The sequence below is a fragment of the Leptonychotes weddellii genome, chromosome 12 (genome assembly GCF_054177405.1).
Source record: "Leptonychotes weddellii isolate Sample4059 chromosome 12, ASM5417740v2, whole genome shotgun sequence".
NCBI classification, from domain to species: domain Eukaryota; kingdom Metazoa; phylum Chordata; class Mammalia; order Carnivora; family Phocidae; genus Leptonychotes; species Leptonychotes weddellii.
Genome location: NC_138380.1, coordinates 65,724,993 through 65,744,789, shown reverse-complemented (window position 1 = coordinate 65,744,789; position 19,797 = coordinate 65,724,993). Strand labels below are relative to the sequence as shown.

The 19,797-nt window shown below is 40.7% G+C and overlaps 1 protein-coding gene across 5 annotated transcripts in view; it reads left to right on the top strand.

Annotated features, from left to right (window-relative positions):
* The window catches only part of CDK14 (cyclin dependent kinase 14), a 511,224-nt gene that overhangs the window by 463,875 nt on the left and 27,552 nt on the right, over positions 1–19,797 (top strand). The window contains exon 15 of one of the 5 annotated variants that reach the window (XM_081800569.1): positions 7,636–18,455. The exons of the other annotated variants lie outside the window; for them this stretch is intronic. The gene's annotated coding sequence lies outside the window, so the exon portion shown is untranslated. Of the gene's footprint in view, positions 1–7,635; positions 18,456–19,797 lie in introns of those variants that run through there. 5 annotated transcript variants of the gene reach the window in all.

The following is a 19,797-nucleotide window of genomic DNA, read 5'->3' as shown; positions in this document are numbered from 1 at the left end:
ACAGTGTTAAGTCTTGTGAATCATGGTATGATCTTTCGGTCCCCACAGATAACATGGCCACTTTAGAGTCATTTAGAATATAGTGGGAGAAAAGTAACAACTGGAATTGCCATCTGAGAATTTTCACAATGAGTGAAAATTATTTTTTCCTCCTCCTCCTACCACCCATTTTATCACTAAATCTCTAGATAGGAACAGTCTTCTGAAATAAGAAATCAGTATGATGTGTAAGACTTACATTATATTTTCAGGTTAACTTTTATGCATTTCTTAGGTCTCTGGCAAAGCTAACTGGAGATAGGACTTATTTTTTAGCTCTAACAATTTCATTCATGGAGATCTTAAACATTTCTTGTGCTGGTGTTATATTCCAGTCATAAGTCATGTGAAAATTGCTTCCAGTATTTCCCTCAAACTACTTGTATTTATTTTAGATACAGATTTAGCTATTTCCAGAAATCTATAATTCATTCAACAAGTGTTTATTGAGTAACTACTATGCACTATGTGCTGGGCCAGTAAAACTTAGTTATGTATTTTTATTCCACTCAAGGAACTGACACTCGAACAAGAGAAACACATATGTAAGTATATCACTTTAATTTAGGTGGGAAGTACTGGAGCCAGAGTATGAAAAATGTGATGCAGGAAACAGAGAATAGCAGCTAAGACCAGCATGTAAATAATAAAGCTGCATTACTAAATGGGGGAAACATTATTACCACTTGCCTGACTTGTATATGGTAATGATGACTTTTTATAATAACTGTATGGCCTACAGGTTGAATGCCATTTTCCACACATGGTAAAACTAGAAAGAAATACCAAACATTTATAAATAAATCCAAGTTATAGTCTAAGAATCCAGTGAAGGATTGATGTATCTGCATTGGTGAGGTGTGAGTGATGTGAGGCCCTGGTTGGGCCTTGACCAACTGCAGAGCTGGTGGGGGATGGGAAAGGGAAGCCTAATGAAAAGACCAATCTGGCTGGGGTCATTCTTCTGGAAAGACACAGAGGTTGGGATTCAGGAACCAAGAAGCTTTAGACAAAGGGGCTTGCTTTGGAGGCATGGAAACTTTCAACCTAATATAACAGATAGTAACAGATAGTATTTATTATTGTGTCCTTGAGCAGGGAAATGACACTGTAGAAGTAGTAAGATACTATTTTTTAAATAACATTTATCATGGGAGGGATCTCTGATTACAATGTTTATATACTGATCATAAAATTTTGGAAAAGCATGAAAATAAATCCCGTAGAGTCCCAATACCTCAAAACAGTTTTGGTTAACATTTTGGTGTATTTGGGGGGTTTTTTTGTTTGTTTTTATTTTGCCTTTTTTTTTTTTTTTTTTTACAAAATTGGATTCATACTCTATATAACTTTTATAACCTGCTTTTTTTCCCCACTGAGTAAAACTTAAACATTTTCCCATGTCACCAAATAGTCTTCTGCAATGTCCTTCTTAATGATGTGTATTCCCCTGTATGAATGTGCCACAATTCTATTTAACCAACCATTGAACGTTAAACTTGTTTCCAAGTTTGAACTGTTGCAAATCATGTTACAGTGAAGATCCCTGTATAAAAATCTTCCCGTACACTACTAATTATTTCCTCAGGATAAATTTCCAGAAATTTTAACTCAAATTTTGAGCCCATAGGTATGGATAATTGAGGTTGCTAATATATTGCCACATTTAAAACACCATTTTAGAAAAATAAAGTGGATGTAGTGTGCAACATGGCTTGGATGAGAGATTCTGTGAGAAGCAATTCAACATAGTGCTAAAGAATGCTAGGATTAGACAGCTTTGGTTCAAATCCTGGCTTTGCTTGCTGTGTGACCTCGGTCAGATAAATTCATCTCTGTACTTAGTTTCTTCCTGGGTAATGAGATAATTCATATGAAGCATTCAGAGCAATGCTTGGCACATAATAGTTGACACTGTTGAATTGTTATTAGTATTATTATGGCAATAATTTAGGCTAGAGGTGGTGAGAGCCTAGATTCAGTTAATGAGAAGAAAAATTCAGAGAGAAATCTTTGGCGAATCAGTAGGACTGAGCAGCTGATTGGCTATATTGGCCAAGGGAGAGAAAAAAGTTAAAAGTGAGAGAGAGTCAAAAATTTTAAGCCTAGGGAATAGATTTCTTAGTGATGGAGGTGGCTCAGACCATACTCAAGTTGACACGGTGGTGGAGGGACACAGGCTGGTGTCTGTAAGTTGCAGAGTGCAGACTGAGGAAGGCCGTGTCGATTTGGGAACCATCAGGAGTGACCTTGGTGACGTAGAAATGGATGGACTCCCAGGAGAGAGCCAGGCTCAGGACCCTGGACTGCGGGAGGTGAGTGGAGATGGGAAGAGCAGGAAGATGGACCAGCCACAGAGACCGAGAAGATTGCAGAGGTAGACCAAGAATTAAACTGTGGGAGCCATGGAAGGATAAAGGTCACAAGGGCGAGGGTACTCTGCTGTGCCAAAATAGCGGAGAGTTCAGAGATGATGGGAAGTAAAAACCATTCCTAATTCTAGCTAATAAATCGAAAGCAACAGAGTTTGAATTTTTTTGTGTGTATTCTGACAGTTCTTTTGTTGACTTTTCCTTCTAGCGTCTTAAAACTTTTCTTGTGAATCTTAGTCACTGTGCTTTCATGGTCATTTTCAAACACTACTTAGAATTCTTCTTTGCTCTGTTAGTTGCATTTGAAAGAAAACTCGCAGAGCAGTTAGTCTTCCAGCTTGCCCTCTAACAGATCTTTGTTTCTCATTCATTTCATCTTCGGCACAGTTGCCTAAGCATTTGGTTCATGTAACCATTAAAAACGCATGAACAAAAATGCTGTAAAATAAACAAGACTGCGATATTTTATGCAGTAATCACTTGCCAAGCCTCCCCTTTGAAACTGAAGCCATTTTTGTGTCATTGAAGTATAGTAGAATGATCCCTAAGCAAGATTTCTGTTGGGTTGATGTATTAAAACAGATGAAATCATTTTAAGTAAAATGTTAAAACCATTTACTTTCTAATTCAGACCAAGCTTGATCCAAAAAATATTCATCATTCATCCAAAATTTAAAAAAAAAAAAAAAACTTGCATTTTGACCCCCGATTCATTTGCTGTGTAAACCAGGAAAAACTTTTTCAGATATAAAAACTGTTATTAATGTAAATCATTTCTTATTTCATTCCACTTCGTGCAAGTTGTTTTCTCATATCATTTCACTCTTATTACATTTTGAGTTTTGGCTTATTGACACTAACTTACCACCTTCTAACTTTGTAAGTAACTCCTTACTAGAATTGGCCACCAGACCTCTCCTGACCAGTGACCTACGTATTGGTGTTCCCCGTAACCCCTAAAGTACATTTTGTTTTGGTTTGGTTTTGCATTTAATTTGAAGTATACTTTTGCTCTAGGCCTGGTCTCCCCGACTTTAAATCATCCTGAGGTTGATTTTTCCCCAAAACATGTGTTTGGGGTAATTTTTAAATCTCTTTGTTAGATTCAGCTTAAACTGGGTTTTTTTCCTCCTGTTTTCTATTATTTCTTGGGTGCGCAGCAAAGCACTGAGCCCAGATGGATTCTTTATAACGGCTGTTTGACAACGATTTAAAGGAGGGAGTGAGGAGATCCTTTTTTTTTTCTCTTGCCTACAGCTGCTCTCAATATGGCTCATCACGACTGAAAGGAAATGAATAAAGATGAGTTATCTGAACTGAAAATCAGCCACAGAGCAGAAGCAATTCATACTCCCCAGCCCGTCCACGAATCCAGTAGGGAAAAGGAAGTCATTGCTGTCGTTTATTTATTCATATATTTTTAATGGTGGCAGGATTACTTTTTAAATCTTGTACCTTTGAGTAGTGGCCATTTGGAGCATTTGTGAAAGGCCATATGGTTTCAAATGAGATTTCCATCACATTCTGTGCATTTGAAACTATTTATATAGCACTGAGCTCTTGGCATGCCCAGCACTTGGAGCATGAGCAGACCCATGAAAACGCCGTAGACAAAACTAGAGAACATGCAAATAAATAGCAGTTAAGGAAATGTTAGTGGTTTGACATGCCATTTCTGGATCGGCCTTCACTTGGATGATACAACCTATATTTTATTTTAAGCAGCTATCATTTCCATATTTTGTGCATTACATGTCTCCAGTGATTAATTTCTACCCTTGTGACTTAGGTGTCTTAAGTGCTCAAAAGCGTTTCAGAGAGGGAAACATGTGGACAGAGCATTCTGAATTTGGGTCCAGCATCGGATGGAGGATGATGTTCCCTGGAGAAGTTGCTGTGTCACACGTTTCATGTTTTCTCTGTAAGAAGAAAAGTTGTGTATAAGTGTGAAAGGCAATTTCTAGCTGAAAAGATCTCATGTTGCCTGAGATTTGGGGATATGAGCACCAAAGCTCTACGTACAGTCAGCTTTTATCCACGACAAGCAACAGGCTCCCGACGGCACGTTCCGCAGAAGCCACACTGTGCTTCTAGATGTACTTCCGATTCAGACAGACCTGGATTCAAATCCCAGCGGCGTCATTTCTCACTGTGTGTCCAGGGGCAAGTCCCTAAATTTCTCGTTTTCTTTATTTCCTTGTAAGTATAGGATTGATCTCACAAAGCTGTTGGAGAATTCATGGAGAGAGGAGGGATGTCAAGTGCCTCCTAGTCCCTCGGAGGCATCACGGCCTTATGGCATGGCCGTCAGCTCTGGTTTCAGAGTCAACTGTCCAGGTTCTGACGCCTCCTGACTGTAGCCTTGAGAACAGAGCCCCCCCTTCCTCATCTAGACAGCAGCAGTGACCACAGTCACATCTCATGACTTGTGCTGAGGAGTGACTGAGATGTCCCACCTACGGCACTTAGACTAGTACTCGCCTGGTTCAGGGAAAGTGCTCAACACTCTCGCGTGCTGACCTGGCAGGATGGTTGGGCAGATGGGCATCATGTCTGGGATTCCTAGCATGCCCTGAACACACAGTGAGCAGTGACTACCGTCCTTGTCATCCAAAAGTAATTCCATGTGGAGGGCCACCTCACCATGAGCACTCTTGAGTGGACCACCTGGCTCATCGCTCTGGAGTTCATCCTGGCCACAGCAGCATATGGTCTGGCACTTGCCATCTGTGATGCTCCTATTTTTCTCCAAAGCCATGATGAGTTCCACAGCTCCCAAGAAACTTCCTGTTTCTCTCATGATAGCCATTTGCCAAACATAGAGGTTTTTGTTTTTTTGTTTTTTTTTTGTTTTTTTTTTTTTAGATTTTATTTATTTATTTGAGACAGAGAGAATGAGAGAGACAGAGAGCACATGACAGGGGGAAGGGTCAGAGGGAGAAGCAGACCCCCTGCTGAGCAGGGAGCCCGATGCGGGACTCGATCCCGGGACTCCAGGATCATGACCTGAGCCGAAGGCAGTCGCTTAACCAACTGAGCCACCCAGGCACCCAAACATAGAGGTTTTTGACATCCCAGTTAGGCATGGCACTTCCAGACTTGTTACACTGGAGATGCGGAATTGGTCACAACTTGCATATTAATTTCCATTAATATGGAACATTCTCTAATTCCCGAGTGGTGTTCTCTGCAAAGTCATGTGTCCTTTCCAAGATAAGTTACACTGTATTGAAAATTGCTATAGAGAAGGAGGACCAGGGGCACCTGGGTGGCTCAGTTGTTAAGCGTCTGCCTTCAGCTCAGGTCATGATCCCAGGGTCCTGGGATCGAGCCCCCCATCAGGCTCCCTACTCCACGGGAAGCCTGCTTCTACCTCTCACACTTCCCCTGCTTGTGTTCCCTCTCTCGCTGTGTCTCTCTCTGTCAAATAAATAAATAAAATCTTTAAAAAAAAAAAAAGAAAAGGAGAACCGGGGTACCTGGGTGGCTCAGATGGTTAAGCGCCTGCCTTCAGCTCAGGTCATGATCTCTAGGTCCTAGGATCGAGCCCTACGTCGGGCTCCCTGCTCAGCAGGGAGTCTGCTTCTCCCTCTTCCTCTGCCTCTCCCCACTGCTCCTGCTCTCTTTCTCTCTGTATCTCTCTGTCTCAAATGAATAAATTTAAAAATTCTTAAAAAAATAGAAAAGAAAAGGAGGACCATGAGGGTCCATTCCAGGGCAGGTGTATATAGTGAGCGATCTTGCTGCCCTGTCAGAGGTAAAGAACTGACGGGCAAAGGGTTAACATCTTTCTCCAGCTTAGCTGTAGTCACGTCCTGAGGTGGGAGGCAGCCATGGGGGGAGGGAGGTATTTAATATGCTGGCTATCTTGAAGCAACTCAAAAAAATTACATTCTTAAACTTCAAGACTCCAAAAGAGAATGGAAATTATGTTGCATTTTCAATGATGTGCCTTTCCCACAGGAGAAAAACTTTTAATATCTGTGAACACTTTCTTTAATACCCAACAAATGTGATATGCTGCTAATAGAAAAACAAATGCCTATTTCAGTTGTGTGCTTCATGGTAATAGAACAATACAGAGTTGATATTGTAGTAACTAGGCTCTTAAAGTACCCTTCTAATGAAAAACAGCACTGTTTGGGCAAATATTTTCTGGCATCTTTATATTTCCTCTAACTGGAAACAGAGAAAATGTTGGCTTGGTGTCATGACCACAGGATACTGTGTTTCCTAACTCAAAACAAATTGTAAGGACAGTTTTGCCAAGAAAAAAATGAAGGTGGTTGGAAGGTATGGCCTGGGCTCCTTCTGGTGCTCAGCTCTAACAGCGTCACTGCCGTAGCTTGGCTTACTGACTGAGCCATCCCGCGTGGTAACGCTACTGTCTGCTGCTGGTTCCTTAGGTATAGTCACTTAACTGCCTTTCTGCCTCTTCTGCCCATTGCCCCAGCGGTAAAAAAAAAAAAAAAAAAAAAAAAAAAAGCATTCTGTAGAGGTGAATAACTCAGCATCATGAGAATCCTGAACACTTGCAAATTTGGAAATATCTGAACTCTAAAGCAGATCTATTTATCAATTACCCGTAGGCCAGCTATTCAAAGCCCATATTTTCAAAGCCCATATTATCTAAAGCTGTGTCACAACTTTACTGTATGTACACATGGGAACAGAGGCTGTGCGGGAGCAAGGGAATGTGAAACCTTCCCCTGGGTTGCAGAGCATGATGGCCTCAAGCAGAGGGGGAAGGAAACAAAATTGGATGTAAGTCTGAGTTGTGCATCTAGTGGGGAAGAAAAAAGCACAAATCTAGAAGACAGGCAATGGGATCATAGTTCGAGTTACTAGCCTAGGACGGGAGGTGCCCAATTCATCTTGATGAGTAGAGTCTGGAATATGCCTATGGTGGTGTTTATAGGACGCCTGCAACTTCAGTCACAGATGGTGAGGGAGCCGTGGAGACAGTGCAGTAGGTCAGATGTGCTCCTGGTTCCCCTCCAGTTCCAAGCTTTTGGATCATATACTACTTTCTTAATGCATGAGTGTAATAGGAAGACGTGTTTACAATATTTAATACCTGGGATCAAAATGAGTCAGGAAGGTTTCACTTTTGTCTGAAGAAATATTGATTAGAGATTACAATTAGAAATGAGATCCACCTTGGTTGGGAGAATGAGATGGTACCGAGATTTCCTCTAAAAATAATCTGCATTACTTTATCCAGGATGGAGAAAATGAAAAGGAGGAAAAAGCACAAGATAATAGGGAGGAAAGAGCCATCTGGGTGGAATAAGACCATGTGCTCCTGGCTTTGCCTTCCCCAGATCTTCAGCAGATTCCACTAACAGCATCTCCCGTGAGCCGAATTTCAGTGGATGGGTCCCAGGAGGTGGGAGAGTGCTGGAGCACAACCATGGAAGCATAAGCATCACCCCTCTCCCTGGAATTTACAGAAATCTTGGGGATTGTGGACCTTCATGGACTCAGGAATTGCCTTTTTACCCAGACTTAAAGATCAGAAAAGCTTCCAGCCACCATGCGGCTAATACACATATAAAGATGTGTTATGACAGGGAGGGGAAAAAAATTCACATATGCAACCTGTGGCCTGTTAATGCTTGTGGGGAAGTGTTTAGTTCAATAGATGACTGAAACCTGTAGCCACATTTAGTTTCCGGTTTTCCATTCATTTTACTTGTCCAGGTTTACAGGTAATCAAATATTTACCATATACTGTATATATTTTTAAAGATTTTCTTTGTTTATTTCAAACCTTTTACCAAATCCTGTACTTGCTATTTCCTTTTTTCATTTTCTTTGTTATAATGTATTTGTCAACTCCACTTATGTACGTGGATGTTAATGGGTTTTTCAGACTACAAGGTATGACTACGCAGTAATGCAGTTGCTCTCATTGGCCAAAACAAAACCAAACTTCTTTACTTCATAATCCTATCATAAGCATTATGTATTTATGGCATGGTTCATTTGCCATGTGACTGAGGGCAGTTTACAAATTTATATATAATACAAAAGATGAAATAAATTATTGACTGTCTGCAGAGCCCCTGACTCCCACGGGTTCACAGTCTCGTTGGAGAGGGAGATGGAGGCCCACAGAAACCGTGGAAAGACAAGTCCATTCAGTGTCAATATTCTGAATGGGGAGACACTGCTCCTGGCTGGGATACTCAGAGTGGAGGTGGGGTTTGATCTGAACCTAGACATGTAGGTAGGATAATGGATATTGTGGGTTCGAAGAGGGTAGGTGGACAGACAGGGTTCAGGCAGGAGCCACCCCAGCACAGAATCGATGCAGGGACAGCTGGGGTGCGCACAGGGCAGCACGGGCAGATGGCTAGAGGGTGGGTTTCTTAGAAAGAGTGGAAGGTAACGCTGAAAAACTGAATTTACTTCCTTTAGAAATCAAGACGTTTGCCGTATAATTTAACAGCTAACCTGACTGGTGAGGTTCTTGAAATGCAAGACTTATTGCTCAAAGCAGTGCGTTTTTCTACAAGACCACACAGAGCACAGTGAGAAATAACTTTGTATTTTGATTCAAGGTAACAGCTCAAGCTATTTTTATGATGAACCTAATCCTAAAACAGCTTTGGAGTGAAGGTACCAAAATCAAACTTTTACAATTAAGTCAGTCAGCCTCTTCATTATTTTAATTATACTCTCTTATTAATAAATCCTTACCTTTACTGTTTCAAAACAGCTTGAGGCAGATAAAAAAAAAAACCAAATAAGCCTAAGATGGCTTTTAAAATCTAACATATGAGGAGCGCCTAGGTGGCTCAGTCGTTAAGCATCTGCCTTCGGCTCAGGTCATGATCCCAGGGTCCTGGGATCGAGCCCCACATTGGGCTCCCTGCTCAGTGGGAAGCCTGTTTCTCCCTCTCCCACTCCCCCTGCTTGTGCTCCTGCTCTCGTTATCTCTCTCTCTGTCATATAAATAAATAAAATCTTTAAAAAAATAAAATCTAACGTATGATTGGAAAATAAGTAGTTAAACTGAATATTAAAACACCAAAGCTGTAGATACTACTAAAGTCTTCTTGGCTTTCCCCACATAGCCAGAACATAAGAAATAAAATATGGGTCTTAGTTGTTTAAATTTGTGTATCAATAATTTCTATTAACAGTTCAAAAATGGCATACCAACATGAAACGTAACTACATTTTTTATATAGCACTAAAGTAAAAAATCTCCACGGAAGTCAAGAAGCAAATTAGCCATTCCGCCTTCTCCAAGCTTGATACTTAAGAAAGATTAGCTTTTTCTCTTGGTATCCGAAATGTTTGTTATTTTTTAAAAACTCGTGAAAGAGAAGCACATAAAAGAGAACAGTCACTGCCTTGTTTGGCAGGCAAATGGCATTAGCATGGACAGACTTGCTGGAAACCCCTCAATGGAGGAGTTTATAACACATGGAAACATTAGGTTATATATATTCTGACAAAATGGTCTTTCTTGCAGAAGAGCATCTTCTTAAAGCAATCCAACAAAAACATCCAAGTTCAGGTTTTCAAAAACTTCTGTTCAAATCCCACAGTCCCAAGTTGACTTCATTCATTCAGTTACTCCATATGTATTTATTTATTGTTTCGTGTATGTACAAGAAATTGCGCTGGGTCCAGTGTTCTCTTCAAGCACCTATTTCTCTAAAAATCTGTATTTGCATTAATAAGTACCTTTTCATTTTTTTTCTTTATTAAATATTTCTTGTCCCTGCAATCCCAGCAATCATTTGAGCTTTATGTTAAAGGGAAGTGATTTTGTTGTCGTTTCAGTGATACCTTTACATTCCTTTCCCTCTGAGGGATGGCCTCATGGAAGAGGTAGAAAGACTTTTTGGAGAGGAAGGGAGAGGTCGGAGGCAGGAGACTGGGGAGTCCAAGCTTGGAGAGGGGCTCTGTGAAGGCACCAGTTGAAGAGGAAATGGGAAGGATGGATGAGAGCAGGTTACTGTGAACTGGGCTGGGAGGCAGAAGATAAGGGAGCCAGGGACACGGGACACCCAGAGGCCTAGGGTAGTGACAAAGAGCAAAAGCCCCGGGGTCAGACTCCCAGCTTCAAATCCCAGCCTGGCCACCTGCTGACTCTGTAACCTGGAGAAGCCGATTACCCTCTCCACGCCTCTGGTTCCTCATGGATAAAATGGGGAAGATAGTAGTAACAATAATAACTGTATCTACCTCATTGGGTTGTCATGATGATTAAAGGGAGTTAATACACATAAAATACTTAGAATAGTGTCAGGCACGTAGTAAGTGATCTATAAATTTTAGCCATTATTAGGGTCATAGAACCCTATAGAGAAGAGACATATAGTCTGAGAGGACCGCCTTGGTTTGGGCGTGTGGTGGTGCCAAAGCCCCTCCAGACTCCCTTCTCTGAGAAGTGTTGTGCATACAGTAATACAAATTATGTGTTTAGAATACTTACATAGGGGCTCCTGGTTGGCTTGGTCGGTTAAGCGTCAGACTCTTGATTTCGGCTCAGGTCATGATCTTGGGGTCCTGGGATTGAGCCCCAAGTCAGGCTCCCTGATCAGTGGGAAGTCTGCATGTCCCCCTCCCTCTGCCCCTCCCCCTGCTCTCACCCTCTCTCTATTTCTCTCTCTCAAGTAAATAAAATTGTTAAAAAAAAGAATACTTACATAATTGTTCCTCAATTGTCATCTGTTTTCAAAACAAAAACAAATGTATCTGTATGTTCCTAGAAGTAGCACCGATGGGATTCATTGCTCTCGTTCACTGCTCCCAGTAGTGATGATTTCCCCCCTGACCAACAAAGTAGTTAGTCAGGTTGTATTAAATGTGCTGTACAAGCCCGTAGCCAGTGAAAGCAGCAAAGAAGATCTTCTTGCTAGAATGTAATTATATTGTCTCCCTGGGTCCCTGAAATTGCTCCTCATGTCCAACCCATGTCCTTCTGGACCAGACAGTCTGGAATAAATTGGTGCAAGGAAGTGTCTAGGTTCTTTAGAAGCCAGCACAAGGTTTTATGAAGCTGCTGGTGGTTTTGCAATGTAAGTATTCCTAATAATAGGCCGAGGGTTTAAAATTCAGGAGTTTAGGCCCAAGAGGAAAATAACACTGTGGTTATTCTGAATTATTGAGAAATGAGGTGGTCCATATAAGAAAAAAATTTACATAAATGGAGTTTGCAACATTCGGTACACAAACTAATTGCTGTTATAACCATTTTGGATAAGCACATGCATAAGGAATTCATTAAGGTTTTGAGATCCCAAATCATGGGCTTGAGTCTTACAAGTAACCCTTAACAAGTTGCATGATCATATTGTGTTTATATTGTCTAAGTGTTAGTTTCCTCATTTGGGAAATGGCAATATTAAGAGCATCTACCTCATAGGGAAGCTATAAGGATAGATTTCAGGAAGTGCAGATAGCAGGCAACATCATCTGCATTGCAGGACATTGGAAACACACTAAATGTCCAATAAGAGGTGAGTGATCGAATCAATTATGGTATAGCCATATGACGTTCATTAGCTTAACAAGCCATTCCTTCACTGATGTAAAATTACAGCCAACTGAGATCCAAAACTATGAGGAAGTCTTAACTTTGTGGAGTAAAAATAACAATTATAATAACTAATATTTCCACAATGCTTAGATGCCAGATCCTATATAAGTCTTGCACTTATAACTACTTATTAAGTCCCCAGAACAATCCTCAAGGAGAGCTACACATGCGACTGCTAGGGCAGGGTATGGTTAAGAAATATGCCGGGCTGGTAAGTGGCCAGGCCAGAGTCAGGGCAAAGGAATTGGGAGATGTGTGTGCAGTTAGGAAGTCGGGTGGACTCCACATGGCCCCTCCAAGTCCCACCTGTGATTTCCTAGACAAATGTAGAAAGGCCGGGCTATGTCACAGATGAATAAAATGCACCATTATTGCAACGTCGGCGTTAATAGGTGGCCCGAAATATGGATGGAGACTGCCATCCTTGGAACAGAAAGCCCTTCCCGTCTCGATCGGCGGCCGGTGATTCTGCAAGCCCCACATCCAATTGCAGACCACTTTTCTGCCTGCCGTTATCGAACACAAACTGTGACGTACCGAAGGGGGATCCAAGATGAATTTGTAAGACATCATGTCAGGTCCTTTCTAGTCCCAGTATCCCCTGGTGATCCAAGGTTGGGGTCTAAAAAAATAGAACAGAACAGAGAAGAGGAAGGAACACCAACTTGCCACAGATACACATAGAGTGAAGGCGCTATTTTTGTTTAAACGACAGACAGCCGAGAAACAGTTATTTGATCCCTGCTGCTTGAGGGACAGTAGGGAAAGAAAGGTATTTTTGTGATCACTCCTCAGTGTTCCCCGTGCGGCTTGGTTCATACAGTCACAACAAAACCCAAGCTCTAATAATACATTGCAAGCAACCACAGATACGGTGCAAGCATTATGCCGAGTAGCAACTAACATCCAGCTTCTTTTTGATTACTTCCAGGCCTGTGACATTTAGGATGCAGCACATTTCTTCTAACCTCAGAGAACTCACAGAGTTAACAGCATCTAATAATCATGTGCTGACATAGAAACTGTAAGGAATTGGTGTCCTTTATCTGTCTTTCATCACATTTAGAGTGAAAGGGTGAATGAGTACCATATTAGGAGTCCAAAGATATGGGTTTTGGACTAAATCTAACCTCATCACCAACTAGCTGTGACCTTGAGCATGTCATCTAATCTCTATGAGGCCTCTGGCTCCCTCTCTCTAAAATAAGGATAGAGTTTTGGGTCTCCGGAAGCCCTTTCAACTCTCATATTCTGTGCTAAGTCATCAGTGAGTTCTGGCTAATAACAGTTTCAAAAGGGAATAGCGTTCATCCCATCCCCCCGGTAAAATCAGACAGCAGGAAGACCAAGAAAGCGGACATCCCAAATGCTTGTAAATGTTTACCCATCAACTGGGGATGGCTCGAATAGTTATCAAAGTAGGACTTGCGCCCCCTTTTCTGAAAGGAGAAGCGAGACTCTTAGCGTGCGTTTGAACATTTTAAATGTCAGTTGCCTCTGCATTGTTTTTATTTTTAAAGTTCTCTCTATAGCATCATCATTCTCAAAGTTAGTCAGTCATGGCATTATTGAGGAATAGAAGCATGAATGTTTTTTTTTTTAATCTCACCCAAGTCTTTACTAAGTTTTATTCTGTTGCAGCATGCTTGAAAATGTGTGGGTTTGGTCAACAAGTGCATACTTCTTGAGCAAAGCGCAAAAGAGCAGTTTTCACTGTTTTCCTTCTACTTTTGTCAGTACCCTTCACTGTTAACTCTCCCAAACCCCACAAACCATCTCAAGTGAGCTGTTTGCCAAATGCCTGTTTCCCTAATCAGGACGCGGCGTGTTACTGACAGCCTTATGTGTAGAAGGTCTAGATGTAGAGACACTGGAGAAATGCATATCTGGATTTCCATACAGATTTTTTTTTCACAGAAGTCTAACAACTTCATGTAGTCATATCTTAGGAAAGGAAGTGTGTTGGGTAGGCTTGAGCCTGCTACCCGTCCAGGCTCTGTGTGTCTGCTGTGAAAGACCAAATATCATCCCAGTGGACCTGACCTAGTTGAACGTAAATACACCATTGAGGAGCAACTGGCTTCAGAATCAATAAAATTTATGAATAAATAGGATGGCCTTGCAAAGTGGCTGAACTAGAAGTGCCTCTTAATTAATTTTTTAAAGCAATGTAGCAGGCTTTAGCTGCCCTCCTGATGACAAAATTTATGAAATGAAATTATTTTGTAGAAGGCGGTTGGATGCCTTTCCATTTGCATTTTGCAAGATTAGAAAATGAATTTAACCCATAAGAGGATCATAATATAGAGCCTTATATTTTTGAATAAGATGCTGATCCAGCCTAGGAGCTGATGGTTGTTGGGGCTGGTTTTACCATCCAAGTAATTGGGCATTTTCCCTTTTTATTTGTAAGGTCTCTGAGTATGTGGGAATGTGTTTGTCAGTACATCTCAATTTCAGGTTTTGTTTTCCATACTCCCTGGTTTCTCTGACCTGTCCCAACAACACAGCTCAATCTGCATCTGAAGTGATTACTTGTGAAAATTGAGAGAGCTGGGCAGCCTGTGTGCTCCTGGACCCACTGGTGAAGCTCATTAAAGAATCAATCACCAGTGAGGGCATTCATCCACAAGGGCTGGAAAGGAAGCATCCAGATCCTTCCTTCACTTGAGAATATAATTCAGAAAAGAGGAATATTTTTCAGTTGTTGCTCACTGAAGCTCAATTTTGAGAAGTCACCATAAAAGATGAGGCTGAGAATTATAATTGGGTCTTTGGTATAGACAAATTGTACTGTCTTTTGATTTTTTTTTTTTATTTTAAATTCCCCGTAAAAGGTCACTGGATACAAAGACAATCTCTGAATTTATTGAAGGGAAAGCTACAAAGCTGTTCTATGCAGCTCTATATGTGCCTGTTTGTATTCCATACTCTTTTGTCATCCAGTAACAAACAGGCAAAATGGAATTCAATCTAAGAATTTCTTTACCGTCTTTTAAAGATTTTCAAGGACTTATGTCCGAACAATAATGAAAAATTTCTAGTTTAAAAGAGAAAAGACAAAGGCCCCCACATTTGCCTTGTATGGCATTGTTTCTGCATTCAGAGTGGCGAATGTTAGAAATACATTTCGAGTTGCCATTCACCCAGGTATCTTTTCAGCTCCCCTGCCTGGGCTGTGCATTTCTGACATGGTGGCCATTTCTGCGTTCACACTAAAGCAACTCACTGCCCAGCTGAGTGCTATCGTGTAGACAGGGTCATGGCTGCCCTGTGAACCTAGTCTCAATGCCATGTTGCATTTGGGGCTATTTGCTGGGTAACTAGTTAGGTCTCAACCTGATGTCTCAGTTTTGAGTTCCAAATTGACCAAGGGGACATGACGACATTGCCCCCGCATAACAGGGGGTCTGGGCTCCTCCGATGGAAAGAGAAGCAGTACAGTGTGTGAATCCTGGGCCAGCCACTTGGTTGTTTTGCAAAGCACTAACTTCTTGGGGCATAATATTCTCATCTAGAAAAAAAAATGTGGAAAGAATAGTATCTATCTCATAGGTAAGAAAGAAAGCCATTTTGTAGAAGGTAGTTGGCTAGTTCACACTTTACAAGATTAGAAAATGTATTTAGACCAAAAGGAGATCATCATGCAGAACCTGATGTTTTTTGTAAGATGGTGTTTGAGCCTCAAAGCTGATAATTGGGGCCACTTTATATATGGTTATGTGAATTCGATAAATTAACTTTTGTAAAGTGGTTAGAACAGTGCCTGGCACATAGTAAGCATTTTGTGTTGGCTGTTGTTATTAATATAAACTCAGGTGTATGCTTATCACAGTCAGGGAGACCCTTGCAGAAGTCATAATTGAGAAATAAAATATTAAACAAAATGTTTACGCTCTTTAAAGTTTCACTTTACCTTTCAGGCATGGTAGTATTCACCTTATATCCATTATCTTGTTAAAGACTACATGATTCCTTGGAGAACATATATTTTTCTCTGTTAAAAAGGAATTAAACAGTAAGTGTTGAAGGAGTAGGCATTTTCCATTTTTACCCATTTTTATATGTAGACCAAATATCCATTAATACAGGCTATGTTTCCTTTCTGGAATACCACACATTACACCATTGTGCTGCATTCCTTTCAATTTTTTAAAAGTCCTTTCTTCATTTAGAAATGTATTTTTCGTTTACCCACTTGGAGAGGTAGATAGCGTAGGTATTATTATTTCCAGTTTACAAATGTGGACCCTGAAGTTTTGTGAAACCAAGGTGAAGTGACCATCCAAGACCGTAAACCAGGTTCATAGTCCAAGGCCACAGTCATAACCCAGACCTCGACTGGGCTGGGCATCCACCCCAGCCCCTTGACTGCTTCCTCACGCATCTGCTGAGCAGTCATTTCCAAGAGCTGAATAAAACCACCAGCTTTGCATGATTTCCAAAGCTATTGATTGTGCCCCTATTCTTCGTTCATCTTGTGGATAATAAATCCATCCATTTAAAGACAAGAAGAATTCAGTGTTCAGCTGTGGTCTGCTACACACATGTCCACTTTCCTTGCATTTTCTTTGAACAGAACACAGTAAAATCTATTGTACAGCTCACCGGCGTGATATCGCTTTGATAGACACTGAGTGACCTAATATACACACTCCAGTGTACTCTAATCTGTGGTCTCCCAGCTCCCACTCGGCAGGAATTCTGAGATGTTGATGGAACCCTGTGATTTAACAGAGCAGCCGGGCTGCCCTTTCACCCCTCATACTGGTTCTGACAGCTGCCTGCCATGTGTAGGGAAAACCTCACAGGCTGAACCCCTATCACAGAGTAAAGGTCCTTGAATAAACATACAAGCATGATCATGCTACCACTCTAGAATGAAACTGTTTTGTTTTTTTTTTATAATAAATTTGCAGTGGGGAAATTTTAGAGCTGAAGATCAGTAGCACCCCCAAAGCGTGCCGAGTACCTTCTCCCTTTAAAAGTAAAACAAAATAACATACACAGGAAACCTTGGTCTTGTCCACACGTATTTGAGTGACACGTCTTTTTCAAATGGATTAAACCACCTTGCCATTACCCAGATTTTTGCACTGGGAAAAGTAACAGCCCTGCCAGAAATGATGTGCAGCATCTTCTGGGTTAGTGAGGAAACTCGATTTGTTTTTAAGCTATCAATTTAATCCGCCCTGCCTTTTTACTTTTATCAGGATGTTCTTCAGGTAAAGAATGGAAGGAGGCTTTAGGCAGGACTACCATCCTAAATATAAAGTTGGTTAAAAAAAAAAAAAAAATCCCTCCTCAGCCCAAATAGCATTGTGCTTTATAATACATTCTTTTCACATACAGTACCCTGCATTATCATGGCTAATGTTTTCCTGCTGAGCTGCCATCGTCTTTTGTCAAGCTGTCAGGGTATTAAATTGATGTACCTTCCACATTTGGATAGAGGTCATTATCCTGTTGCCTGGTTGCATTGCCTCTGCTGAGCAGGTTAACTGCTTGAGGTCTTTCATCTAGATAAATGTTTCGCCAGCACTTTTGCTCTGTGATGACATGAGCTGTTCCTTAGAGGTCAAATAGTGATGTTATGATAAGCTGTTCCCTGTGTGTTCACAGATATGGAAAAGACTGGAGTCAAACTTCATCACAGGCCTAAAAATAATGATAAATGCTCATCTCAGTACACGTCTCCCCCAGAATTTGTGGCTCTTTAGAACTATGGACTTATGTTTTAATTTTATATACAGAGAAAATGTTTGCTCTTACATGTTTTATTGTTTCCATATTATAAATGACTCCACAAAGTGTGCTGGAATTTCCCCTTTAGTTCTGATGATGGCAGAAATAAATGACTGTGTGTGTGTAAAAGATAGTATGCATTATAAATTTGCAGGTTTTCTAATATAAAATAACATTTAGAGTAGTTTAAAGACCACAGTATTAACACCTTAATACTGTCCACATAGGAAGACAAGGGGAAAGATACAATTAGATCATTTCACTTTAGTGAAAACTGACTTGCTAATCAAAAATAATTTTGGTTGCTTGTATTTGATTTTTTTTTTGAGAGAGAGAGATACAGATATTTATTTTAAGGGACAGTTGGGGAGAGGGTGTATTTAATTTTTTATAATGAAGAATATACCAAATAAAAAGGAAAAATGATTTTAAGTGATATTATAACCAAATAACTTTTTTTTAAACTTGTTTCTGAATTCCCAGGTTTTCAATTCAGTTTTTTCCCCATCTTTTCTTACTGTGGTAAATACATAATAATGTAAAATTTACCTACTTAACCATCTCTCGGTGTACAGTTCAGCATGGTATGAAATATATTCACAGTGTTTGTACCCATCACCACCATCCATCTCCAGACCTCTTCTAAGTGGTTTCCCAACTGAAGCAGGCTTTATCTCCGTAGCTTCCACGACTAGTGTTGTTATATGAGCTACAAGATGCTTTTTTGAGTAAATAAATTTTTTTTTAATCTTTTTTTTAAATTCCACTTTAAACTATAGCCTCCTTTGAAATGTAAACACATGACACTATATAATTTTAGCCAAACTGCCTCATTTTAATCTTTGACTAACTTCATTTTATATCTAGTCTTTTAAAAACATATTTAGCTTTTTTTCTTAATGCATACTGTTACTTTCAACAATTGGCCTAGATTTTAGATTATTGCTTTATTATTAAGAGTCACCTATGTACAGTCCACAAATGTATCATAAAACACACTTTAAATCCTGCTTAGAGGCACCATCTTGTTATTGAACTTAGAGTTGAGGTCAAATGCACTGGTAAACTTTTTCACTTACCTGCTATTAGGTGGTGTAGAAATAAACATATATGTTGAGTGAGACGGTGAGAACCACCTTCAGTGGAGGATTCTGTATTCCCTTTCCTGTCCAGTAATTGTATCACCATCAATGCAGTGGCCCGAACTAGAAAGCTCAGTACCTTCCATAACAGGCCCTATCTCCTAACCAGACATTGAGTGAGCCCCCACGGCCTGTCAGTCCTTTCTGAATACTGTCTTAAAGTCCATTTGCTTTTCTACACTTCCCATTGTCTTCTAGCCTTGGTTGAGGGCCTCTTTCTTCCTCATCTGCTTCCTTAATTGTTTCTGTGCCTCTAGTTACCCCGACTCCCGTTTCTCACCACCATCCGTCTTCCTCACTGCTAAGAGAGTTTTCTTTCCAAAACATCAATCTGATCAGTCACTCTCTACTTAGAAATGTTCCAGTCGGTCCCATTGGCTGGAGAATAAGGAGCCCTACATCATCTGGCCCTGATCGATCTTTCCACCTAATCCTCCCCCTGTGCCCCCAAACCCTTTCAGGACTACAGCCATGGAGACACTCAGAGTGCTAAACATGCCCCCCCTCCCACTCCCTAGACCTGTTTCCCTCCCGGTGGAAATGCCTCCTTCCTTAAGCTTTCAGACTTATTTTTTTCTTTTCCTTTTTTTTACTTCTCCAAGAAGAGGTCATTGTTCTAGCTCTTTTACCTTGTACTCTACTACTGCACTCACATTACAATTTTATTTTGGTTCATTTATATGTCTCCCTCATCAAATTATGAATTCCTGTAAAGCATGGATCACATCTTACCTGTAGTTTTCAAACTAGGATGAATCTGCCCCTCTACACCCAGACTCTTTCCTAATTTCCTATTCTGTGCTATAATTCGTCTTCTTGAGAATACCTGCTGCTTCACCTTTCCCAAAGGCCCTTCTCCCCCTTCACCAAAGAAAGCATCCTCTCTCCCAACCCAGCCTTACCGCGTAGTATTGTCTTCAGCTGTAGAGACCCCCAG